The 11,002-nt window shown below is 47.0% G+C and overlaps 1 long non-coding RNA gene across 1 annotated transcript; it reads left to right on the top strand.

Annotated features, from left to right (window-relative positions):
* Nucleotides 1-6,199: 6,199 nt before the first annotated feature.
* Nucleotides 6,200-8,574, top strand: LOC109311244. The gene is made up of 2 exons (XR_002101453.1): nucleotides 6,200-6,493; nucleotides 8,007-8,574. It is a non-coding gene; the product is annotated as an uncharacterized LOC109311244 (long non-coding RNA).
* Nucleotides 8,575-11,002: the final 2,428 nt, after the last annotated feature.

Raw genomic sequence — 11,002 nt, 5'->3', positions numbered from 1 at the left:
ATCCTCGTTGGGATTACCTTCCTTTGGGCTTGGAGGATTGTCTCCTTAAGGAGCGACCACTCTCCTTAGACACCCAGCTCCCCTCCCCCCTGGGACCTCAGCGCTTCTCCAACTATTCTTCTTAGCTCGTTGAAGTTTGCCCTCCTGAAATAGGGCTGCTGCCTTATTGCAGGCCTTTGCCACCCTGCGCTGGATGGTGAATCCCAGCAGGAGATGATCGCTGTCGCCCAGGGGGTCGAGCCCCCGCAGCCCCCGCACCAGGTCATCACCCATGGCCAGCACTAGGTCCAACAAGGCGTCTCCCCCGGTGGGGCTGTGCACCTCCTGGGTTAGATGGAGGTCCTGCACTCTGGCCAAGAACCGACGTGAGCGGTCAGACCTGGCTGACTGCTCTTCCCAGCAGATGTCCGGGAAGTTCGGGTCCCCCATGACTACCACGTCCCTAGCCTTCACTACCTCTGTGAGCTAACCCAAGAAATCCTGGTCAAGCTCTTCCCCCTGGTTGGGAGGTCTGTAGTAGACCCCCGCCCTTAAGTCCCTTTCCCCTCAACTGCCTTGTGCTCTAACCCAAAGCACTTCAGAGTGCCCCTCCCCTGACTCCTTGCTAATCGACAAGGATGTGTATTCCTCCTTAATATAGAGCGCCACGCCCCTGCCTCTCTTTCCTATCCTGTCCCTCCTGTACAGCCTATAACTCTTGACATTCACCACCCAGTCATGCGTTTCATCCCACCACGTTTCCGTAATCCCCACTATGTCCGGGCTCGCGTCAGCCAGCAGGAGGGTGAGTTCCTCCTGCTTGTTGCCCATACTACGAGCATTTCTGTAGCGGCATTTTAGGCCTCCCGTGAATGTGTGTACTGACCCCCAAGTCCCAGCATTACCCTGGCCCCTATCTCTTACCTGTTTATTCGCTTCGCTCATTGGGCTGGGCTGGGCTGTAGTTGTGGGTGCTGTTTGGTCTGGCAGTCTGATGTTTCCTCCGCCCTCGTCTTCCCCTTTGCTCCTTTAGTCAAAGTGTTTGTTTGGTTACGCATTATACCCCCTAAATCCTTTTCAGAATCACTGTTTTCCAGCCCAGCACTTTAACCTGGTTCTCCATTTGTCTGATTTAAATTGTATTTTGTTGCATACATAATACATAATCAGCTTGTGCTACTTGCTCTAACATGGTTGGTTATTGAGGCTCAGAGCATCTCAGAATTACAAAAAAAAAAAGATTGGATGTTTGCATCGATAACAACATCCACAGCTAGTTTCTTTAGAGAGCATAAACAACTTATGAGATACAAACTTTTGTGCTTCACGTTATGGTTTCTATGCATTACCTTTGTATTATTCATCATTAATTTGGCACCTCTTACAGAAAAAAGAAAAGACATTTTAGCATGAAACCCTGAGCCAAATGTACAAGAAGTTCAGGAATTGTTTCAAGGTATTTGGTTAGTGACTTTGTATCAGAGTGTTACAATTGAACCACTGAAGGAGGCAATATGTGGACTGAAAGTTTGGTGGTTCTTTATTAGCATTCACGGGCTGATTTTTAGCATGCTTCCTAGAGAAAAATTTGACATCACCTCATGAGCTCTAATTATCAATTTAACTTATGGATCTTTTCCAAATTTCTGGCATTAGTCTCCAAGGAAACCGCTTAAAAACAATCAGCCTTCAAACTAGGCTAAATAATGGGAAAAGGAAGTTTCTTTAGAAGTTCTTTCAGATTATATAACTGTGTTGTACTTTGGGGTCCAAGGTCATAATTTCCATCTGACTAAGGCCTGTATCAACAGAACACTTGTTAGCACTTCGTTCTAACACTAGACAAGTTTCTCAAGACTGAACACATTAAGGCTTGCAGAGTGCACATACACTGTGGGAACAAGGACTATGAGAGTATCTTAGACAGATGCCAAAGGAAAATTGTCTCTCTCAGCAGAATTGACCTCTGGATGGAAGTCTGCACAGACCTCAACCTATACCTGAGTTTCTCCTTATTCATGGGACAGCGAAGTCTCCATGTGATTGTGCGGGTTCCCTTGACTAGGTCACATGAAAGCAGAGTGAATGTGGTTTCTGTTATAAAAGGGGTTATTTGTTTTCAGTCCAGAGGAATCCTGGTGAATGTGGGAAGTGCTGAGATAATTTTGATGGCTGAAAAGATGATATGAGCTCCAGGAAGAACATGTGGGCTGGTTGGGGAAGCCTCCTGAGCAGGGAAAAGCTAAGGTAAGCATACTGTTAGGGCCTTCTGGCTTATCAGTGGGAAAAATAGCAACTAGATCATCAATGGAGAGGTGTGCGAGTACTTCTAACTGCAGAGTGAAATGAAAGCAAAGTTGCTTATTTTCCTATTTCATCGCACTCCACTCACCTTGGCTGCCTTGTTCCTATTTGGGTTTCAAACTCTTTATAGCAGGGGTGTCAAACTCATCTATCCCCATAGGCCATGCAGTTGCCATGGGACCAGTACACAGGCCAAATGAACAGAACAGGGCCAGCCCCATGGACTGGACTGAGCCCACTGAATGAACCCCTTCCCCCACTGCTGCATCCTGGATCTAGAAACTGCAACAAGCACTCTGGTGAGAAAGGGATGCAGGTTGCATGCAGCACCCCCTTCAAGCGATCTGAGGCAGGCGTCACAGAGAGCAAGTATCCTGGACCCTGCATGGTGGGCTGGTCTGGACCCCACCACATTCTGCCTGTGGGTCAACTCGAGACTCAGAGCCAGCACTGGGGCAGCTGATGTGGTTCCACTAGGCGAATCCAGTCCACAGGCCTCGTCTCTGCCTTAGAGCCAAGACAGCTGCCTCTGTACAGAACCTTGTACAGTGGGGTCTCTGAGAACCACTGTAAGACAAATATTAACCATACCTGACTCTGAGGGGTTGCAGTCACCATAGCATGCTTAGTTGGCCTAATGATTTTCAGTACTAATAGAAAGCTGAACAAAAGAAAAAATGCAACCAATAGTATAAAAAAATTGAAGGTGTATAAAGAATGTGGGAAGCTGATACAAATGACAAACAAAGGAAAGGAGCGCCAGGTGAATTTGATGTAACCTATAGCTATAGCAGGGTTAGCTACTGTTAAGTCAGAAAGGAGCATGTGATGATCTAATTTGATACTCTATACAGCAAAAGTTATAGATCCTCCTCCAGTAAATATTTATCCTGCACACTTCTAATTCAGCTTGGATACATCTTTAAAAAAAAAAAGAGAGAGACAGCCTTGAGATAAAGGCTCTGGGTGATGGAGAGTCTATGTCCCTAGGTAACTTGGAAGCAGCTGCTGTCTTTCTGATATCTGTAATAGCTATGCAAAGCACACAGCTAATGTAGTGAGGGCAAATTTGGAGATGAGCTTTACAACAAAAGGTTGCCAATGAGTAGTCTCTCACGGATTTGATTTGTACAGAGATGTTGCTGGACAGGATAGATATGTACAAAATAACTTGTTAAATTTTCCCTTAATTATTTGATCCTTAAAATGTGCTTACACCCGCTGGTCAGTGTTTGACCAGAGTCTGTTTTTGAAGGAGCTTCCTTTGCATCTCAGGAAATGCAGAGGACCAGGATAATTGCAACTTTTTCCCTGCGGGGGGGAGGGGAGGCAGGGAGAGGAAGGGTGTCCTTCTCTTGAGCATTTTAAACATGCTCATTACCACAGATGGTTGCCAAGTACTGTAAGTGGGGCCTGCACTCAGAAGCTCAATCTAACACTAGTAGTTTAGGGAGAGACAGTAAAAGCAGTGTCAGGACATACCTGACCAACTCAAACCCTTACAGAGGGTAAGGCAAAACTTCCCTGCATGATTTGTTGCTTTCATGCTGGCTACAACCTTGCCAATAATGCCAGAAGGCTGTCACTTCATACTGAAAAACATCACCTACACCCTCTTCATTAACCTTTTACTTATGCTCTCTTGAAGCAGCAGATGGATACATCTGTCTCACACTCCATTCACATAGGAAGTTTTTTTGCTTTAATGTTGCTAAGGTACTTGCCTCAAATTGCACTCTAAAGTATTGCATTAGAGCATAAATCATTGGAAAGCTGAGATGACCCATGGTGTAAAAGCTTCTGTTTTCCCAGCTCCTTGGATATCTGAAGGAGGAGATGGGAAAGAATAAAGAAATGAGAAACACCTTCACTGGAGACCACTGCTGCATGAGAGGAAAAATGTGGCATCCTCTGTGATGATGAGACCTGCCATCCAACTGCAGGAGTAAAACAGCTGGTGACCCAATGGGCCAGGCAGCATATTCTGGGTGGTAGAGGAACCAAGGAGTCAGGCCTCTGGGAAATACACAAGGGAATTGCCTTCTCTCACGAGGTAACTGGCTCTGTGGATACAGGGAGACCAATGGATGTGGTGTACCTTGATTTTAGCAAGGCTTTTGATACCATCTCCCACAGCATTCTCACAGGCAAGCAAAGGAAGTACAGGCTGGATGAATGGACTGTAAGGTAGACAGAACAGATAGAAAACTGGCTGGGCTCAAAGAGTTAGTAAATCAATGGCTTAATGTCTACTTAGCAGCTGGTATCAAGTGTGCACCAGGAGTCGGTCCTGGGGCCAGTTTTGTTCACCATCTTCATCAACAGCCTGGAAGATGGGATGGAGTGCACCCTTAGATTTGCAGATGACACCAAGCTGGAGGGAAGTAGTAGATATGCTGGAGGGTAGGCCTAGGATTCAGAGTGACAAGTTCGAGGACTGGACCAAAAGAAATCTTATGAAGTTCAACAAGGAGAAGTGCAAAGTCCTGCACTTAGGATGGAACAATCCCCTGCACCAGTACAGGCTGGGGGCCAACTGCCTGGGCAGCAGCTCTGCAGAAAAGGACCTGGGGGTGATAGTGGACAATAAGCTGAATATGCACCAGCACTGTGACCTGGGTGCCAATAAGGCTTGTGGCATACTGGGCTGCATTGGTAGGTGTGTTGCCAGTAGATCAAGGGCAGTGATTCTAACCCTCTATTCAGCACTGGTGAGGGCACATTTGGAGTACTGTGTTCAGTTTTGGACCCCCGCTACAGAAAGGATGTGGACAATTTGGAGACAGTCCAGTGGAGGGCAACAAAAATGGCAAGGGAGCTGGGGGACATGACTTATGAGGAACTGGGCTTATTAAGTCTGGAGAAGAGGAGACTTAATAGGAGCCTTCAATTCCCTGCAGGGGAGCTAAACTGTTCTCAGTGGTGGCAGAAGACAGAACAAGGAGCAATGGTCTCAAGTTGTAGCAAGGGAAGTTTAGGTTAAATATTAGGAATAATTTTCTCACTAGGGGGGCAGTTAAACACTAGAACGGGTTACCCAGAGAGGCGATGGAAACTCCATCCTTGGAGGTTTTCAAAACCCAGCTAGACAAAGCCTTGGCTGGGATAATCTAGTTGGGGCTGGTCCTGCTTTGAGCAGGGGATTGGACTAAGTGTGACCTCCAGAAGTCCCTTCCAACCCTAACTTTCTATGATTCTTTGATGAATAGGCGTAAAAAACCGGCGGGGCTGGGAAGGATGGGCAGGAGGTGAGATGAGCCAAGCAATCAAGAGAGGGAGATTAAATGAAGAGCAAAAGAGGTCAGTGGGGTGTGGGTTCTTTCTCCATGCCCCCCCTGCCCAATCTAGCAGTCTCTTATTCCTGGACAATCTGTCTGGCATGCAAGGACTTTCCCTGCTTATTAAGAGAAACAAGATTCTCCCCTTTCTTGTACCTCTTTCTGTTTGCTGGATAGGGCTTCTTGCTAGGGTGTTAGAGGAAATGGTGACTGGATAAGTTGGTTTTATCTTTTGTTCTGAAAACACCAGGGTCTTGTGTCCATTTTAGCCTCCCTGGACAAGACTTGCATCTCACTAAAGACCATTTACAATAATGCTTCTTGACATAGTTTTCCCCATGTAGCTGACTTGTACAGCCATTACAGGCATATTGTATGCTCATGTGCAGGTCTGAGCAATGGTGGCTGGGGAAGTGGCTGATACAGTCTCTGAGATGCTGTGAAATAGTATGCAAGCCCCATGCCTGTGTAACCCTCTTCTGCTTTGTCTGGTCTTAGATCTCCGATTCCTCTCGGCTCTCCTTTACATCATAACACTTTTCCACCCATCTGCTCTGTTTGCCATTCTTAGTGCTCTCTCTCTCCCCTCCCTGTTTCCCGTTGCCCATCCCCCCATGGCAGTCCCTAGCAGTTTCTCTGGGTTAGACTGCGCCCAGGCCTGGCAGCTTCTGAATGGAGTGCAGTGTTTGGGAGTGAATGCTCTGGGCTGTGACAGACAGGCCGTCCCTCTTCCTGAAAGCCCTGTCTCTACACTGCTCCAAAGATACAGAACATACAAACACAGTGCTCCACTCCAGACCAGGCTTGGGACGGGAAGAAAGGATACCCTTTTCCAACCGTCTTTCATGTTTTTTCTGCTCTTTAAATGAAGCTTGCAGAAGCTCTGTACCCGACTGAAGGGACTGCAGGTTTGGACTGTCTCTGGAGGAGAGGTACAAAGGAGATTAGTGTTTAAAGTCATGAATGAATTGGAGCAAAGTGAAAATGTGTTTCTTGCACAGTCTCTTAGTTACCTTGTTTGTAGTCTGGTGAAAGTAACTTGAGTTTAGTTAGAATGGCTCTGATTAGAAAAACTGTATTTGCAGTGAGCTCTGTATGTAATAGAGTCTGGCTCTGTGCAGCATTTTTGGTGGGGATGCATGTAGAAATTGGATGCCCTTGTCTGTGAGAGGTGGGGAAGAAGAGGAAGGGGAGAAGGTACCAAGTGATCTACCTCCTTTTAAGTGTTTTGCTGAGCTCTGGCTATGTGATCCTGAGTGGCCCTTCAGAACCAGCAGAGCTCCAGGAGGCATGACCCAGACCCTACATGCTCATCCTACAGGTGGCACTGAAATACCCTGTGAACCAAGAAACTGCCACTAAACTGTGGGACCATTCTTTTGGCTTAAAGTTTTGAACTGCCACTCTTGCCCTCAGGTTGCTGAGACAGTTGGGAAGGGAAGAGCAAAGCGAGTATAATGAACATGGAAGGGAGTAGATGCTTGGCACTTCAATAAATGGGACTTCCACCAACTATAGCCTCTGAAATGTCAGAAATGTGTGGGGGAGGCTTGACTCAAACTTGCAAAATGGCATCATGGATCTATGAGCGCAGTGCACTAGCTCGGTGGCTCTCAACCTTTCCAGACTCAAGGTGCCCCTCTTTAGACTCCAGGCACCCTTCTATACTTTTTGTGATTTGAGCAGCACCCCATTTCAAACACTAATTTACATCTCACCTTTTGCAGAGGGGCCAGGCAGTGAGAACAGGACTGCAGCCCAGCAGGGAGGAAACTGAGCCTGCTGTCCTTATCTGCCCATCTTTGCACACCTCATGATCTCTGCACACACTAGGGTATCCTGGCACCTTGGCTGAGAATCACTGCACCAGCTGCATCAGGACAAATGGAAAGGCCACTCAGTAGGCACCCTTTGTAACAGGCTAATTCTGTACTTCGCAGAATCCAGTCCAGTACTTGTTTGCTTTTCCTAAAGTCTCAGCTCAGCCCAGCCTCCTCCCTGCTGTTTTTAAATGGCTGCTGAATAGAGAGGCCAAATTACTTGCAGAACTGTTATTTAGTTCATTCTTTCTGTTAAGGAATATCTCTTTGTTCTATTTGTGCAGCACTTAATATATCAGAGCCTGTCCCATTTCACTGGGTCCTGAAGCCAAGCATCAATTTACATTTACTACACCTAGCCTTGGTGTCCCCATTTATACAGCTCTGCTGCCCCCGCCCCGGTTCAAACTTAATGCTGTTGTGTAACAAGATGAAGTCCTAGACATGGCCAAGCCTTTAACTAACTTATAGAGCACTTTTATTCTTTTTTTAATCTGCAAACCAAAACTGTGTTACACCTGGAACACCTGATGTGGCCGTACTTGTCAAATCATTTGACATCAGCTTAGGATTTTGCCCACTAACTGATTGATCAATGACACCCTTTATCCTACTTTTTAATTAGGTCTACTCACAAACAATGTCAGACAACAAAGCGATTCTAAACTGTCAACTACAGAGGAGAGAAGCCATGTGATATTATCCAGAGGGGATGTCTAAGTCTAAATCTCAAGACAGAGCAGAGATCACTACCATCAGGGCTTTGGAATATCAATTTGCCCTCCAAACAAGTTGGCAAGTTTGAGTTTTTATTTCAGAGGCACTATCCCAGCTCTCTGATACAATCGGTTTCTTTGTGAAAGCCGTCACAAAACTGCCCAGCAGCAGCAGCTTGGTTACTTGTCAAACCCAGAGTTTTTCATTTCCTTGCAGCGTTGTAAGCTACTTGTCTCTGAGATGTTTGAATTGACATCCTGCTGTGCTAAGGGACAGAGAATACTACAAACCCTGAAATATTCTGCACTTGGTATGGCAAATCTCCCCTGCTCCTGTGGGAGTTCGAATGCTCTGGCTGAGCAGCCCAGTGAAGATGCTGGGAACATATTTTCACTTGCTTATCTCCATATCTTAAACAGTGGCCTCTTCCCTAGCTGTCGTGGGAGTTTGTAAAGGGAAAGGAGTTATCCCACTGACTAACAGGGAATCCATTAAGGGCTGGGAATGCTGAGGCTTGCCCTGGCTTCTGTATTTAGGGAGCCAGCACAAAGATAAGCTTAAGGAATGCATTCACAGAGCCCTAAACTGCTGTTCTCTGGACCAGGCATAGATTTTACAGGACATAAATCTCTTTACCTAGGGTCATCTAACAAATCCCAGAGGTTGCAGGTGCTCAGGTCACTGGTTGGAAGCCCTGGAAGCAGTCCTCTGGCCAGCGGCACCTGAAAGGGGGGATGTATTTGCCTTTAGACACCACTAACACAGATCAGATGGCCTCGCAGCTGTCACTTGCATAAGACAGTACCTCTTGGGTCAGAATCCCTGACAACCATGTTATATAGTCCTATTCATGAACTTATCCAGCTGTTTTAAAAAAAAAGTTACATTTTTGCCGCCAGCTCTAATTGGGAGGCACTTCCAGAATATTACCACTGTGATGGTTACACACCTCCTAATTTCCAGTCTTAGTTTATTCATGGCTATATCATACTAGTCCTTCAGTTAGACATACTGCTTTGAAGGCAAGTGCCCTTCTAAGTCAAAGTTGAGGCTAATTTCCTTTTCCATCCAGTTATGTCTAAATGTTGCAGATTGTCTTTTCATAGCATTTCTAAGACATGGCTTTTACTGGCACCAGTTGCACTGGTCCCTTTGCCACGTTGGAGTGGACTGTCTTGCAAGCTTCTTATCCATGAATTGCTGGAGAACTATCCAGTAAATACCTGGGGTAAACAGCTAACACTTTCATTCAGGTTCTCATCGGTCCTTTTTTTTTTTTTGGCCTTGACAAATGCAACCTTGCCCTGCCAGTATCATTCACAACACTGCTGCAAAGATAATTTCTGGTTAGATTGCATCTCCCTTGGATTTCTCTTTTCACTTCTAGGAGAGAATTCTTATCTGTAGGGACAAGCATTTCACAAGAGCTGGCCCAAGACCAGAGGAAACAAGAACTAAATGCAACCCTCCATCTCCAGCATAACTTTCCTACAATATCAAATGCCTCAGTATCTTTGCCATGGATAGTTTTTAGTTTAAAAAGTCCCTACACTAACTTGAAGCATGCTCCTGTCAGAAGAACTGGAAGTCAAGTTCTGTGTTTCCTTTTTTGTGGCAAGCCTGCAGGTGACCTGATGAGGGAAAAGATTTATCAAAATCTAGACTAGTAGTTCTCAACCTTTTAGACTCAAGCTAACCCACCCCCGCACCTTAGACTCAAGGTACCCCTCAGAAAGTGGCAGATCTTAGTTTTAACTCTTTCTCCGACTATGGAAGAATAGAGTATTTTTTATATTGCAAAGAACTCAGAAAATCCACGAGTCAAGACAGTTCTATCACTATGGATTCTTATTTGAAATCTCTGGGTTTATCTTGCAAATCATGTTTGGACATCCAGAAGTGCTAACACTGTGTGACACCCCACAGAACCCTTGAAAGGATCCCGAGGCAACTGAGGGTGTGGTGGCATCCTGGCTGACAGTCACGGATCTAGACAGACAGACTATTGTGAGAACTGATATCCCTGGCACGCTGGCCACTGCAGCTGTACAACCCTATGCCACACTGGAACGGACTCCTCCTCCCAACAGCCCCAGCTGTAGATTTCCACCCCATAAAATGGTGCTTAAACTAGGCAGTAATTACCTGAAATGGTCACTACCCACAAGATTGCTGTTTCCTTTTCCTTCTCATGGTGAGGCAGGCTGTCAGACGTGCATGACCTGCAGCTGGAGTTAGGTTGAGGTCACCATGCAGAAACACCACTCTCAAGGGTCCGTGGACGCGGGTACTTGTTTCATGTCTCAGACAACTCCAGGACCGTGCGGCAGCGGGTCGTGGGCGAAGCAAAGGTCCTGTGACCTCCTTGGTTCTGCGCTCATCACCCTTCAGCCACCTCACCTCCAACCACTTCGACTCTCTAGGAAACAGTTGTCTTGCTGAGGAAGAACGAAAGCAATGCAGTTGTTACGGACTAGGAAATCAAACTTGCATTGGGGGACCTGGGGAAATTTCCCTCTGTAGAGGCAGGACTTGCAGTCTTCTGCACAAGTTTACTGAGCCCCACGAGCCCTAGAAGCCCTCGCTTCAGCATGCTGGGCCGGGGGCTGCTGGACAGGGGCTGTGGGGGCAGTGAAATAGCACAGAACAGCACAGGGGGAGGCCCGATGTCACCCAGGCAGCACAAGCGTGTCCTTGGGCGGACGCTGACGGCTCTGAGCGGCAGAAGCGCTGTTCAGATGTAATGAGCGCTTGCACAGCCCCCGGCACAGCTCCCCTCAGCCGGGTGGGAGACGGAGACGGCGAGATGCGACACTGTGCATTAGTAACGGTCGGAGCGCCGCCGCCGGGCGGTCGGGCAGAGCGGCCTGCACCCCCCACGCGCGCGGCGCTGGGGGTCCTACA

The sequence above is a fragment of the Crocodylus porosus genome, unplaced genomic scaffold (genome assembly GCF_001723895.1).
Source record: "Crocodylus porosus isolate Cpor-Errol unplaced genomic scaffold, CroPor_comp1, whole genome shotgun sequence".
NCBI classification, from domain to species: Eukaryota; Metazoa; Chordata; order Crocodylia; family Crocodylidae; genus Crocodylus; species Crocodylus porosus.
This window is presented reverse-complemented; position numbering and strand designations above follow the sequence as displayed.